We start from the raw sequence: 16,193 nt of genomic DNA, 5'->3' as shown, positions 1-16,193 counted from the left end.
TTATAACAAACTATGAAACATGTTCTTTTTTTCAAAAATTTCTGTCTTTTTTTTGTTTGTTTAGCAAAAAATAAAAACCCAAATGGTGATTAAATACCACCAAAAGAAAGCTCCATTTGTGTGAAAAAAATGATAAAAATTTCATTTGGGTACAGTGTAGCATGACTGAGTAATTGTCATTCAAAGTGTGACAGCACTGAAAGCTCTGGGCAGGAAGGGGGTTTAAGTGCCCAGTAAGCAAGCTGTTGAGGCTCCTTCACAACCAGCATCTGGTCTCCTTCCCCCTACCAAAAAAAACGCAGTGGTATCAAAAATGCATAGAAAACGCAACCAAGTTTCATTACATAATCACACAGAAAATTGGATCAAATCCCAGCTGCACTCGTGTGAACCGAGTCTAAAGGTGAACAGCAGATACGAGGCAGAAAAGACCTTAGAATGGCCTTTGGTTTCTTTCTCCTAGAGGCATTTTTGAAATGTGTCACATAAAATAACACTGAAATTGAGATCAGTCCATCAAAATCCCTGAAAATCACTCCAAATTTAAAACATTATTAGACCCAAAACCTGAAATGTAATATATTGCAGCTTACCAATCATTAGATGTTACGGCTGCATTTGTTTTCTTTTTTTGTGGCTTTTTTCCCTCTTTTTACCTGGTGATCTGGCCAGTAACACCCCTCCTGTATTAGTGTCACCGCTCTGGATGAAGGAGCACAGGAGGCACAGCAGACAGCAGCATTGTCAGTCTGGGGGGTAGGGGAGTGTTAAATGTACTAGCAGATTTAAATTAACTAACAAATTGATGCCAGACTCCTACTAATACTTTATAAGCAGTTGCAGCAAACAGTTTTTGTTCCTTATAGGATAAAGGTTTTACATAAATAAATAAGAGCTGATCATTGTAAGCACCCCTGTCAGTGGTAAATAGTTTACCACATACCTGTAAACCGATACATCTGGAAGAGAGCTTGTTCTTCTGAAAAACAGATTTACTGTCCAGGTCACCAGGTGAAAATAAAAGAACGAAAACCTAAAAAAAGAAGAATGATCAAACATTCCCATAGACACACTCCTAAACCTTTTGGACAGCCTTGTGAAGTTGTTATAGCTGCAAAGGGTGGACCAGCTCAATATTGAACCTTATGGACGAAGACTGGAATGCCATTAAAGTACATGTGCGTGTAACGGCAGGCGTCACAATACTTTTGGCCATATAGTGTATAACTGTATACTCTCTACTTACATTGTATAGGTGGCTCTAGGTAGCCTTTCAGTGTAGTTTGTATTTTTGTATTTTTTGCTCCCTATCAACTCTTCAGGCTTTACAAAATATTTGCTTGTACTTTGCATTGCGTTCTTAGCAAGTGTCTGCTAACTAAGAAAAAGACTTTTCAATGGATGTACCATTTAAAGTGTTCATAAACCCACATCAGTAAAATCCGTCTGTATATGCATTAAAGGATGCTTGTTTTACTCACTGTGGAACCTAAAGGTTTAATCCTCTGCATTGTGTAATAAAGGCTGTTTGATCCTGTCTTCTCTGATCCTCCCCTTCTTCCACGGTCCCCAAACCATCTCCTGATAGTACAGAGCCTTGGAGTGACTCTGCACATGCTCAGTTTGGTGTGTATTGCTAAAGAGTTTTTTTTCTTGGGATTTTCTTGTGTTTGGCACAGGGCCAATCAGCACTGTCCAGGCAGAGGGTCAGGGGTCCTGCAGCCTCATAGGACAATCAGGAGCAAAGGAAAACGCCTCCTACAAGCTTTAACCAGATGCCAGATAGAAGTCACAAGACTGCTATATACTGCTGATGAGAAAAGGTATTTAGCAGTTTATATTTACAAAAATAATTGCATTTCCATGTTCTGTGTACTTTGGGAGACCAGATATAGTGAATGCAGGGTGCTGGGGAGACCACATATAGTGAATGCAGGGTCCTGGGGAGACCACATATAGTGAGTGCAGGGTTCTGGGGAGATCAGATGTAGTGAATGCAGGGTCCTGGGGAGACCAGATATAGTGAATGCAGGGTGATGGGGAGACCAGATATAGTGAATGCAGGGTGCTGGGGAGACCAGATATAGTAAATGCAGGGAGCTGGGGAGACCACATATAGTGAATGCAGGGTGCTGGGGAGACCAGATATAGTGAATGCAGGGTCCTGGGGAGACCACATATAGTGAATGCAGGGTGCTGGGGAGACCACATATAGTGAATGCAGGGTGCTGGGGAGACCACATATAGTGAATGCAGGGTGCTGGGGAGACCAGATATAGTGAATGCAGGGTCCTGGGGAGACCAGATATAGTAAATGCAGGGAGCTGGGGAGACCAGATATAGTGAATGCAGGGTGCTGGGGAGACCAGATATAGTGAATGCAGAGTGCTGGGGAGACCAGATATAGTGAATGCAGGGTGCTGGGGAGACCACATATAGTGAATGCAGGGTGCTGGGGCGACCAGATATAGTGAATGCAGGGTGCTGGGGAGACCACATATAGTGAATGCAGGGTCCTGGGGAGACCACATATAGTGAATGCATCGTCCTTGGGAGATCAGATGTAGTGAATGCAGGGTCCTGGGGAGACTAGATATAGTGAATGCAGGGTCCTGGGGAGACCAGATATAGTGAATGCAGGGTCCTGGGTTTAGTAACACTTTTAGTATACTGGAGGATTTTTTTATGTATCCAAGTCCAGTAAAATTCTTTATTTTAATAGTATTACTTGTTGCAGCAATTTAATTAGAATGTTATCCTTTCTAATCAAAAAAGAAATTCATTATGAGGATAAAGAGGACCTAAAGATAGCAAATGAGGTGCATGTTCCATACTCACTGTGTATCCGTGTGACCTTCCTATATGAGTGGCTCGGCTCCCTTTTAATAAGGAATTCTGATGTCATTTGTGCAAATAAAAATTCCATATGCACAGAGTTGGTGAGGGAAAATAAACCCTCCATGGTACAATCCCCTGACTGGGGATTACAGACTCACAATTATACTAATTACCGTACACAGAGGATAACGCAGATGTGCCTTATTGTTTGTTTTTTTCCTGATACTATTTAAAAGTTTGTAAAAGTAATAATTAAATCTAACCATTGGGATATAAGGGAGCTACAGATCACTGATGCCTAGAGAAGCTGGCCTTGCATAATGTGAAAAATTGCCAAACAGCAACCTGATATTGTAATGTGCACAAGATTTTTGGCAGGATCAACAGGCATTGGCTTTGCACATATCGAAAAGATATAACACAACACCTTTAATGGTATTGTAGCGCACCCCCCCAGGGCCATCTTAACAGCATCATGGGCCCCTGGGCAAAATAATGAACTGGGCCCCCAAACAAGCCTGTCCCAATTTTCGCACCTACACTCAAGAATTAAAGTATTAACATTGCAGCCTCACCATGCCCAACATTGCAGCCTCACTGTGCCCAACAATGCATCCTCACTGTGCCCAACATTGCAGCCTCACTGTGCCCAACATTGCATCCTCACTGTGCCCAACATTGCAGCCTCACTGTGCCCCCATTGCAGCCTCAGTGTGCCCAAAATTGCAGCCTCAGTGTGCCCAACATTGCAGCCTCACTGTGCCCAACAATACAGCCTCACCTTGCCCAACATTGCAGCATCACTGTGCCAACATTGCAGCCTCACAGTGCCCCCATTGCAGCCTCACTGTGCCCCCATTGCAGCCTCACTGTGACCAACATTGCAGCCTCGCCGTGCCCCCATTGCAGCCTCACCATGCCCCCATTGCAGCCTCACTGTGCCCCTTGCAGACTCACTGTGCCACCATTGCAGCCTCAGCGTGCCCCCATTGTAGCCTCACTGTGCCCCATTGCAGCCTCACCGTGTCCCCATTGCAACCTCACCGTGTCCCCATTGCAGCCTCACTGTGCCCAACATTGCAGCCTCACTGTGCCCAACATTGCATCCTCACTGTGCCCAACATTGCAGCCTCACTGTGCCCCCATTGCAGCCTCACTGTGCCCAACATTGCAGCCTCACCGTGCCCCCCATTGCAGCCTCACCATACCCCCATTGCAGCCTCACTGTGCCCCTTGCAGACTCACTGTGCCACCATTGCAGCCTCACTGTGCCCCCATTGCAGCCTCACTGTGTCCCCATTGCAGCCTCACTGTGCCCCCATTGCAGCCTCACCGTGTCCCCATTGCAGACTCACTGTGCCCAACATTGCAGCCTCGCCAGGGCAGAGGAAGAGAGAGTGTGGCCGGATCATGACTGGAGGAAGAGGAGAGCCAGGGATCACAGAGCGCGAAAAGCACGCTGTTACAGCTTACATGAAATTGCCTCCGCTCTGCTCGCCATCACACTCAGCCCCGCCTCCTCCTGACCCCGCGCCTGTGATAGACAGAACATATCCCAGCATTGGACCCGCATTCTGTCTATCACAGGCGTGGGGTCAGGAGGAGGCGGGGCTGTGTGTGATGGCGAGCAGAGCGGAGGCAATTCCAATAGCTTCGCTCTAGATCCGACCGACCCTGATGGGGCCCCATGTGCATCTGGGGCCCCTGGGCTGTGCCCAGGTGTGCCCACTCGGTAAGACAGCCCTGGCACCCCCTAAGAAGCCGCAAGTAGAATGGGATCCCCCACCCTGCACGGCCAGGCACACCACATCTTTACAGGGACTTTGGAGACAAAGAACAGTCTGTGACTTTGTTTTTGTAGTTTATTGACTTGGATAGGGATTGGACATTATGGGATGCCCACTTGACTTCAACAATGCTTCAGGGACAACTTTTTTTATATACTGTCTCTATATACAGCTCCTCTTCTTCACTGCAGCACTCGCTTGCTTGCAGAACCCAGCTAGACTATGGGCTGATTTACTAAAACGGAAGGGTGTAAAATCTGGTGCAGTTCTGAATAGAAACCAAACCAATCAGCTTCCTGGTTTCATTGTCAAAGCTTAACTAAATAAGCTGAAGCTAGAAGCTGATTGGCTACCATGCACAGCTGCACCAGATATTGCACTCTCCAGTTTTAGTAAATCAACCCCACTGTGTATACCTGACAGTCACTCAATGACCCATTACAGGCAGGAACCTGAGGCTCTTTAGTTGTGTAGCAGAATTTCAGTGTCCAGCTAGCATCACTCCTATGGCTACTGATCCCAGCACCACCTCTTCAGGCACTGCCAACCCACCTGGCTGCAGCTGCCCCTTTCACTAGCCCTCCAGGCTAACTTCTCCCCATAGTCCTCCAGACTGACACTCACCAGCCCACCCGGCTGACTCTTAGATGTCCCAGATGTGCTGACCTGCTCCAGCTGTCCTCTCTCCTTGCTCCTGTGCCTCCAGGAAGGGTTTCCCTGGTGTGTTTTAGGCGGTATCTCCCAGCACCCGAGCCCCAGGCCCGAGGTCACCCCCCAGACTAAGGGACACCCTCATGGGCCACCGACAGCCTCCTCAGCACTCCATCTCCATCTTTCACCTGACTGCCCCTCCCTGGCATGACTCATGCCTATTTATGAGTTGGCCTACCCCCTGCCAGCCATTTACTGTTGATTGGCTGAGGCCCTTATAAATATTCCAAGCAGCTCCTCCTAGCTTCCACCTACTATGTCCAGAACAGTGGTTGCCCCCTCCCCCCTATCCATACGTCTGGCCCCCTAATCTACATGTGGGGCACCGGACGCATTGATTCCAATCAAGGTTTTTTGTGTTTGAAGCACGTGATTAGAACCTGAGTATCTAATAGGCTTAAAAAAAGGGTGGGCTCGGGGCGCAGAGCACTGCGCCCCGAGCCCACCCAGTTGTGTGACAATAATGAATGAATTTTCGCTATTGACTTCCTGATTCCCGATTGGCCGCAAGGAGAAGGGCTGCCCAATGAGGTAAGTGCTGGGCTCGTAACTGTCCGACCGACTGGGGGAGGAAGGTGGGGTGACGATGACCGGACTGGGAAGGGAGATGCTGGTGCTTTGACCGGGGGGGGGAGGTGGGGTGCAGATGACCGGATGGGGGGGGGGGTGCTGGTGACCCGAGCGACCGGGGGGTGGTGACTGTGGGTGCACTGTGCATTTTTTGCCCCCCCCAAAAAATTTGCCACCAGCTGCCACTGGTCCAGAACATTCTCCAATGTCCCAGAAAATAGGGGAGGCACCAGAGAAGCTGCCATAATGAGTCACCCAGCCCTGAGTCACTAAGCCCTGACCCAGAGTCATAGCCCAGGCTTGGCCTTCAGCCATAATAAAATCTTCATATACTAACATTACTTCTAGCACACACTAGAGGGTGCTACACTATAAAAATAGTACCACTCAAATGCCCCCCAAACCTGTATCAGTCGGATCAGTATGTGGATGGACTGGTGAAGACAGACAGGATCGGCTTGTCAGGCTCCAGTAGATTTCAACAAAAATGGGGGCCGTCTGCACACATCCACAGACTTCCTACTGCATGTACAGTACTGTGCAAAGGTTTTAGGCAGGTGTGAAAAAATACTGTAAACGAAGAATGCTTTCAGAAATAGAAGTGTTAATAGTTTTTTTTTTTAACACACAAAATGGAAAGTAAATGAAAACAGAGAAATCCAAATCAAATAAATATTTGGTATGGCCATCCTTTGCCTTCAAAACAGCATCAATTCTTCTATGTACACTTACACAAAGTTTTTGAAGGAACTTGGCAGGTAGATTGTTCCAAAAATCTTGAAGAACTAACCATGGATCTTTGGCTGTCGGCTGCCTCAAATCCTTCTGTCTCTTCATGTAATCCCAGACAGACTCAATGATGTTGAGATCAGGGATCTGTGGGGGCCAAACCATTACATCCAGGACTCCTTGTTCTTCCTAATGTTAAACAATGACATTGGCTGTATGTTTGGGGTGGTTGTCATGCTGCAGGATAAATTTGGTGCGAATTACACACCTCTCTGATGGTATGGCGTGATGGATACATTTCTGCCTGTATCCTCAGCATTGAGGACAATATTAATCCTGACCAAATCTTCATCTCTATTTGCAGAAATGCAGCCCCAAACTTGCAAGAAGCCTCCACCATGCTTCACAGTTGCCCGTAGACACTCATTATTGTACCTTTCTGCAGCCCTTCACCAAAAAAACTGCCTACTGCTACAGCCAGATATTTCGCATTTTGATTTGTCAGTCCCAGAATCATTTTAGTTAAAGTGATTGTAAACCTCAGACATGAAACGTATACAAAGCATATCCCTCTATTGTGTATTTGTCTCAATTAAGAGCACTAAGGGGTTGATTTACTAAAGGCAAATCCACTGTGCTCTACAAGTGCACTGCAAGTGCATCTCAAAGTGCGTTTGATTTGATTTTGATTTGATTTGATATGGGATTTGTATTGCGCCGAATGCACTCCATTAGGAAGTGCATTTGGAAGTGCAGTCGCTGCAGATCTGAGGGGAAGATTTCAAAAGAGGGGAAGCTCTGCTGATTTCTATCATGTCATCGCGTTCAAGCAAAAATGCTGTATTTTATTTTTCTTGCGTGTCTCCCTCAGACCTACAGTGACTGCACTTCCAAGTGCACTTGTAGTGTACAGTGTATTTGCCTTTAGTAATAACCCCCCACCCCGTGTCATTTCTGTCTGCTTCTTTGCTCCTCTGCTATCAGTATGTAAGTAAAAAAGTAATTTTGACACCAAGAGAAAAAAAGGTGACAGGGGAGGGACCTAACGCACACAGCCTGTAAACGACAGTCTCAGCTCTGTTTATGTGTGCTGCGTGAAGGGGGTGTGTCCCTTCCCTCCAATTAGCTCTCCTAACTGAGCTCTGCAGAGTGTAACTTCAGCTCTCCGCTCCCTGTTTACTGACAGGGGGCGGAGAGGGTGGGGAGGGGGTACTGGTTCCTGACCATATGATTACTGTGATTAGCCAATCACAGTGATCACTACAATGGAAACCCGCCGAAGTACTGTTTCTTTTCTGTGAAGAGGAAAAGATAAATTTTATTTGTTTTCTTTCCATCAGAGGTCTGTCCAAATTGGAAAAAAAAGGTCAGCTAAAAAAAAAAAGATAAAATAGATAAGGTTTGATCTAGTTTAATAAGTGTCAGTGGTAAGCTGGCCATACATGGATCGAAATTTGGCCGGTTTAGCAAGGACTTGCCAAATTTTGATCCATCTATGGGCAGGTTGGTTGTACAGAAGCTGGTTGAACGAAAACAAAACAAAAAAAATGATGTATGGTAAGCCTTAGTGTCAGTGTTAGTGTTGCTGTTAGTGTCAGTGTTTTCATAATTAGAAAAAAAAGTGCATTTTTGTTTCAGGGCGTTGTTACAGGTACAAGGAACGAATAATGAACAATCACCATGAACATCAGAAGTAGAAAAAAATATTTTGAGGGGTTCTTTTTGGTGGTGGGCAAAGATGGGAAGGCCCAGAAAAAAAATAAAATAAAAATTAGGAAAAAATTTTTTTTTCCATTTTTTTCAAAGATGCTTTTTTCAGGAAAAGTTGGAAATAAAAGAAGTGTGGAATATGTTCTTTATATTGGTAAGTAATATACAGTGGGGACGGAAAGTATTCAGACCCCTTAAATTTTTCACTCTTTGGTATATTGCAGCCATTTGCTAAAATCATTTAAGTTCATTTTTTCCTAATGAATGTACACACAGCACCCCATACTGACAGAAAAACACAGAATTGTTGACATTTTTGCAGATTTATTAAAAAAGAAAAACTGAAATATCACATGGTCCTAAGTATTCAGACCCTTTGCTCAGTATTTAGAATAAGCTCCCTTTTGATCTAATACAGCCATGAGTCTGTTTGGGAAAGATGCAACAAGTTTTTCACACCTGGATTTGGGGATCCTCTGCCATTCCTCCTTGCAGATCCTCTCCAGTTCTGTCAAGTTGGATGGTAAACGTTGGTGGACGGCCATTTTTAGGTCTCTCCAGAGATGCTCAATTGGGTTTAAGTCAGGGCTCTGGCTGGGCCATTCAAGAACAGTCACGGAGTTGTTGTGAAGCCACTCCTTCGTTATTTTAGCTGTGTGCTTAGGGTCATTGTCTTGTTGGAAGGTAAACCTTTAGCCCAGTCTTGAGGTCCTGAGCACTCTGGAGAAGGTTTTTGTCCAGGATATCCCTGTCCTTGGCCGCATTCATCTTTCCCTCGATTGCAACCAGTCGTCCTGTTTGTAAACTTGGCCAGATATGTGCCTTGCCACAATTCTGTCTCAGCTCTTCGGGCAGTTCCTTTGACCTCATGATTCTCATTTGCTCTGACATGCACTGTGAGCTGTAAGGTCTTATATAGACAGGTGTGTGGCTTTCCTAATCAAGTCCAATCAGTATAATCAAACACAGCTGGACTCAAATGAAGGTGTAGAACCATCTCGAGGTTGTTCAGAAAAAATGGACAGCACCTGAGTTTGTCACCACTGTTTCAACTCCATCTGTAGCCATGCTCACATTATTTCAATGTTTATTTAGCCATTAAGTCTTACCTAAATTATGGGTTCCCTTATCTTTACAATTTTGGCCTTTTAGTCCCCTAGCAGTTTGATTGTGGTGTGAAAGTTATGCCCTGCTAGCTGTGTTCCTAATATGCCCTCTTAATTGATTAATTGCCAGATTCTATCCACACACAGTATAAAAACAAGGCCTTCTTTACGGGGGAACACATACAGGGGGCTGCACATACAGGGGTTCTTCCAAAGAAGTGGGGTTCTTTAAATAAGTGGCACTTCTGCTCTTGCACTTCAGCGATTTGCACAAAGCAAACTACAACAGATGATTGCAGATGACCTCTATTCCAAATTATCTCACCTTCCTCTCTGAAACATGCTCTCTTTACCTCTCCTCCTTTTCACAATCGCTGCCTCTCTCCTCAAACTCTTTTTTCTTCACCCCTCTGCTCCACCCCACAATTTGTACATATCACCCTCACTTCTCCCCTCCCCCTATTACTGCACTCATCACCTCTTTCTAACTATAAGCACACTTGCTAACAAACCCCCCAGGATACTGAAGCATGTCCCCTCATACAAATCATATTCTCATATTACCTCCCTTACTCTTCTGCTTCTCCTAACCCCTGGAGATATTTCCCCAAACCCTGGGCCTCTCTTATTTAACTGTGCCCAACACACCCATCACCCTACACCCTCTGGCAGTAGTCGCAATCTATGCAATTTAGACTCCATTCCTCTTCTTCCCAACACCAGCCTCCCTCTCTCCTGCGCCCTCTGGAACGCCCGCTCTGTCTGCAACAAACTCACTGCTGTTCATGACCTCTTTGTCACTAATTCCTTGAATCTACTTGCTCTGCTTCCCTATCCCAGGGTGGCCTTCACTGGACTCACTCCCCTAGGCCTAATGGACGCAAGGGAGGTGGAGTGGAATTCCTCCTATCCCCCCAATGCACCTTCCAGCTTATTCACTCTCCTCCCTCTTTTTCTCTCTCATCATTTGAAGCCCACTGTATACGTCTATTCTCTCCTACTTCCCTAAGAATTGCTGTGATCTACCGGCCCCCTGGACTATTATCAACTTTCTTTGATGAGTTTTCTGCCTGGCTACCCTACTTCCTCTCTTCAGAAATTCCCACAATCCTTCTCGGTGATTTCAACATCCCTGCTAATATAAACACTCCTGCTACTTCTAAACTTCTTAGTCTAACCTCTTAATTTGACCTAAAACAATGGGTACAGGCTTCTACTCGCTCTGCTGGCAACACCCTTGACCTTGCATTCTCCTACCTATGCACTCCATGCAACTTCTCAAATAATACTTTTCCTCTCTCCGACCATCACCTTATTAGTTTCTCCCTCCCCCTGTCTTCCACCACCTTTCCCTCCAATCGCCTAACCATCACCCGTAGAAATTTTCGCAACCTTCAACTCCTCTCTCCTCTATTCTGCTACTGACCACCTTTATGACAAAATCTCTCCCCTGTCCTGCCCCAACCAAGGCACGTCCATCTACAATAAATCCCTATCCTCCACCCTGGACAAGCTCGCTCCCCTCACTACACGCAGAATCAGGCCTCGACCCCTACAACCGTGGCAAACAGATGACACAAAAATTCTCAAAAAACGTAGTCGCGCTCTTTAGCATCTGTGGCACAAGACTAAGTCTCTCAAAGACTTCAAACAATACAAATCTGCCCTCCAAAAATACTATTCTTTCCTCCACACTGCCAAGCAAACCTATTTTACAGCTCTTATTAACACCTTCTCATGTAGTCCCCGTAAACTCTTCTCTACCTTCAACTCTCTGCTTTGTCCTCCACCGCCTCCACCCACTGACTCACTCACTGCCCAGGAAATCGCTAATCACTTCAAAAACAAGATTGATACAATCCACGATGAAATCTCCGCTGTACAGGTATCTCCCCCAGCTAAGACCCCATGTCAACAGGTACAACTGACACTCCCCCTATTCAAATCTGCTACTACAGACAAAGTTGCTAAACTCCTTTCTATCGCCCACCTAACCACCTGTCCCCTGGACCCTATTCCCTCTCATATGCTACGGTCGCCCTCTGACTCCATCCTACACTCTCTAACCCACATCTTCAATCTCTCCCTCACCTCTGGCGTCTTCCCCAATGCTCTAAAACATGTACTGGTCACCCCCATACTTAAAAAGCCGTCCTTGGACCCTACCAATCTTAAGAACCTACGCCCTATCTCCTTGCTCCCCTTTTCCTCTAAACTCCTTGAACGCCTGGTTTACAACCAACTGAGTGACCACCTCATTAAAAACAACCTTCTTGATCTCCTTCAATCTGGATTTCGCCCTCAACACTCCACAGAAACTGCTCTTTTAAAACTCACAAATGACCTACTAACTGCAAAAACCAACGGGCACTATTGTGTACTACTTCTGGATCTTTCAGCTGCCTTTGACACGGTTGACCACCCCCTCCTCCTCAAAAAACTTTACTCCCTCGGTCTCCGTGACTGTGCTCTTCAGTGGCTCTCATCCTACCTATCCCAATGCACCTTCAGTGTCACTTACAATTTTACTTCCTCCACTCCTCTTCCCTTCTCTGTCGGGGTCCACCAAGGTTCTGTTCTTGGACCTCTTTTATTTTCAATCTACACCTCTTCCCTGGGTCAGCCTCTCACGGCTTTCAATATCATTTCTACGCTGACGACACACAAATCTATCTCTCCACCCCTCAACTCACTCCATCAGTCTCCTCACGCATCACTAACTTACTAACCGACATATCTGTATGGATGTCACACCACTTCCTCAAACTCAACTTGTCCAAAAAATGAGCTTATAATATTTCCTCCCTCACGTGCCTCTTCCCCTAACTTGTCTGTCAAGAGCAATGGCACAACCATCCACCCGTCCCCACATGTCAGGGTACTAGGTGTTATCCTGGATTCTGAACTCTCCTTTCGGCCCCACATCCAATCACTTTCCAAAACTTGCCGCCTCAACCTCCGCAACATCTCTAAACTACGTCCCTTTCTAACCAGCGAAACCACAAAGCTCCTGATTCACGCCCTGGTTATCTCTCGCCTCGACTACTGCAACTCCCTCCTCATTGGCTTACCTTTAAATAGACTATCCCCCCTTCAGTCCATCATGAATGCTGCTGCCAGACTCACCCACCTTACAAACCGCTCAGTGTCTGCTACCCCCTTCTGCCAATCCCTCCATTGGCTGCCACTCACTCAACGAATTAAATTCAAAATACTAACAATAAGTTACAAAGCCATCCACAACTCTGCCCCCAGCTACATCACTAGCCTAGTCTCAAAATACCAACCTAATCGCCCTCTCCGTTCCTCCCAGGACCTCCTGCTCTCTTGCTCCCTCATCACCTCCTCCCATATCCGCCTCCAGGACTTCTCCCGAGCCTCGCCCATCCTCTGGAATTCCCTACCCCAATCTGTCAGACTGTCTCCAAATTTATCCACATTTAGGCAATCCCTGAAAACTTTCCTCTTCAGAGAAGCCTATCCTGCCTCCATCTAACAACTGCACTATTTTCTCCATTAGCTCATCCCCCACAGCTATTACCCTTTTGTATAACTTGACCCTCCCTCCTAGATTGTAAGCTCTAACGAGCAGGGCCCTCTGATTCCTCCTGTATTGAATTGTATTGTACTTGTACTGTCCTCCCTAATGTTGTAAAGCGCTGCGTAAACTGTTGGCGCTATATAAATCCTGTATTATAATAATAATAATAATAATGATAACACAAATCAAACCAAATGGCCCTGATGAAAAGTTTACATACCCTGGAATGTTTGGCCTTGGTACAGACACAGAAGGTGGGTTAAAATGGCTATTAAAGGTTAATTTCCCACATTTGTGGCTTTTTAAATCACTATTAGTGCCTGTGTATAAATAGTCAATGAGTTTGTTAGCTCTCACATGGATGCACTTGGCTGGCTAGATACTAAGCCATGGAGAGCAGAAAAGAACAGTCAAAGAACAGTCAAAAGACCTGCGTAACAAGGTAATGAAACTTTACAAAGATGGAAAAGGATATAAAAAGACATCCAAAGCCTTGAAAATGCCAGTCAGTACTGTTCAATCATTTAATAAGAAGTGGAAAATTTGGGGATCTCTTGATTCCAAGCCAAGGTCAGGTAGATCAAGAAAGATTTCAGCCACAACTACCACAGGAATTGTTCGAGATACAAAGAAAAACCCACAGGTAACCTCAGGAGAAATACATGCTGCTCTGGAAAAAATTTGTGTAGTTGTTTTTAAGGAGCACAATACGATGATACTTGAACAAAAAAAGAGCTGCATGCTCAAGTTACCAGAAAGAAGCCTTTTACTGCACAAGTTCTACAAAAAAGCCTGGTTACAATATGCCCAATAACACCTTGGCATGCCTCATTGTGCTTTTTTGTGGCATTGGAGCAGTAAAGACTTCCTTCTGGCAGCTCAACCATGCAGCTCTTTTTTGTTCAAGTATCATTGAATTGTGCTCCTTAAAAACAACCCCACCTTCTTTTGGAGAGCAGCCTGTATTTCTCCTGCGGTTACCTGTGGGTTTTCCTTTGTATTCTGAGCAATTCTTCCACCAGTTGTGGCTGCAATCTTTCTTGGTCTACCTGACCTTGGCTTGGTATCAAAAGACCCCCCGAATTTTCCACTTATTAATAAGGGATTAAACAGTACTGACTGGCATATTTAAGGCTTTGGGTATCTTTTTATATCCTTTTCCATCTTTATAAAGTTCCATTACTTTGTTATGCAGGTCTTTTGACTGTTCTTTTCTACCTCCTCATGGCTCAGTGTCTAGCCTGCTTAGGGCATCCAAGTGAGAGCTAACAAACTCATTGACTATTTATATACAAACACTAATTGTAGTTTAAAAAGCCATAAATGTGAGAAATGAACCTTTTATTGCCATTTTAACCTGTGTGTGCCACCTTCTGTGTCTGTACCAAGGCCAAACATTCCAGGTTATGTAAACCTTTTATCAGGGCCATTTGGGTAATTTCTGTTTATCATTATGAATTAAAAAGGATCCAAAAAACTATGTGATAATAAATGGCTTCATGTGATCACTATCCTTAAATAAAAGACAGTTTTTTGGCATGATCAGTCAAAGTGTCACAATTTCTGATAGGGTATGCAAACTTTTGAGCACAACTGTGTATATATAGATATATAGATCTCTCTCTCTCTCTCTCTCTCTCTCTCTCTAGATAGATAGATAGATAGATAGATAGATAGATAGATAGATAGATAGATAGATAGATAGATAGATAGATAGATAGATAGATAGATAGAAGATTAATGGGTTGTAGCGCATTTTTATTCCTAAAAAAAAGATGTATATCTCTATATCTATCTATCTATCAATCTTTATATATATGTGTATATATATATATATATATATATATATATATATATATATATATATATACTGCTCAAAAAAATTAAACAAACACTTTTTAATCAGAGTATAGCATCAAGTCAATTAAACTCCTGGGATATTGATCTGGTCAGTTAAGTAGCAGAGGGGGTTTTTAATCAGTATCAGCTGCTTTGGTGTTAATGAAATTAACAACAGGTGGGCACCAATGAGACAGCCTCCATAACAGGAATGGTTTGGTTTTACAGGTGAAGGCCACTGCCATTTTTTTTCCTTACTCATCTTTTCTGACTGTTTTTCACTAGATTTGCATTGGGCTAGGGTCAGTGTCACTACTGGTAGCATGAGTTGGTACCTGGACCCTATGGAGGTTTCACAGGCAGTCCAACTCCTCCAGGATAGCACATCAATACGTTCCATTGCCAGAAGGTTTGCTGTGTCTCCCAGCACAGTCTCAAGAGCATGGAGGAGATTCCAGGAGACAGGAAGTTACTCTAGGAGAGCTGGACAGTGCTGTAGAAGGTCCCTAAACCATCAGCAGGACAAGTATCTGTTCATTTGTGCAAGGGAGAACAGGATGAGCACTGTCAGAGCCCTAAAAAATGACTTCCATCAGGCCACTGGTGTGAATGTCTTCATGATGGTGGCCTGAGGGCCCAATGTCCTCTAGTGGGCCCTGTGCTCACTGCCCGGCACCGTGGAGCTTTATTGGAATTTGCCATTCAATACCAGAATTGGCAGGCCCGCCACTGGTGCCCTGTGCTTTTTACAGATGAGAGCAGGTTCACCCTGAGCACATGTGACAGATGCGCGTAGCACCTTCTAGTGTGCTAGAAGTGGTAGTGATTAGTTTTTTGTTAGTGTAGGTAAATTCCAGGCCTGGCTGGTAGCCAGGCTTGTTTCTTTTGATCTGGGTTGAGAGTGACTCAGGCAGAGCTAGTGACTCACAGGCAGCATCACCAAGACCTCCCACTTCTTTCCTGACTGTTCTAGAATCTTCGGGAAAGGAAGGAGGGGAAGAGAGGTGGAGCTGCCTGGGGTGTTCTGAGGAGCCCTGACCAATCCCCAACTTGGATTGGCAGGGGGCAGGCCTCCTTAAATGCCCAGTGTCAGCCCAGATGGGGAGGCATTGTTCAGTGTGGAAGCGGGAGACAGAGTGCTAGGTTGTTGTGGCCTTTAAGGTGGCTTTCCAGTCTGGGGAGGGCGACCTTGTGCCTGGGGTCGGGTGCAGACGGGGCCCTCTGAGAACACGTGGAGGTGTCCTGGACAGGAGGTACGGGAGCAAGGAGAGGACAGCAGGAGAGAGCACTGCCAGGCAAGTCTCCAGGGAGGAACAACAGGTCACAGCCAAGGGGGCTGGTGAGTAACACTCAGTCAGGAGG

Source organism: Aquarana catesbeiana, linkage group LG03 (genome assembly GCF_042186555.1).
Source record: "Aquarana catesbeiana isolate 2022-GZ linkage group LG03, ASM4218655v1, whole genome shotgun sequence".
Taxonomy (NCBI): Eukaryota; Metazoa; Chordata; class Amphibia; order Anura; family Ranidae; genus Aquarana; species Aquarana catesbeiana.
Note: the sequence above shows the minus strand (reverse complement) of the source record.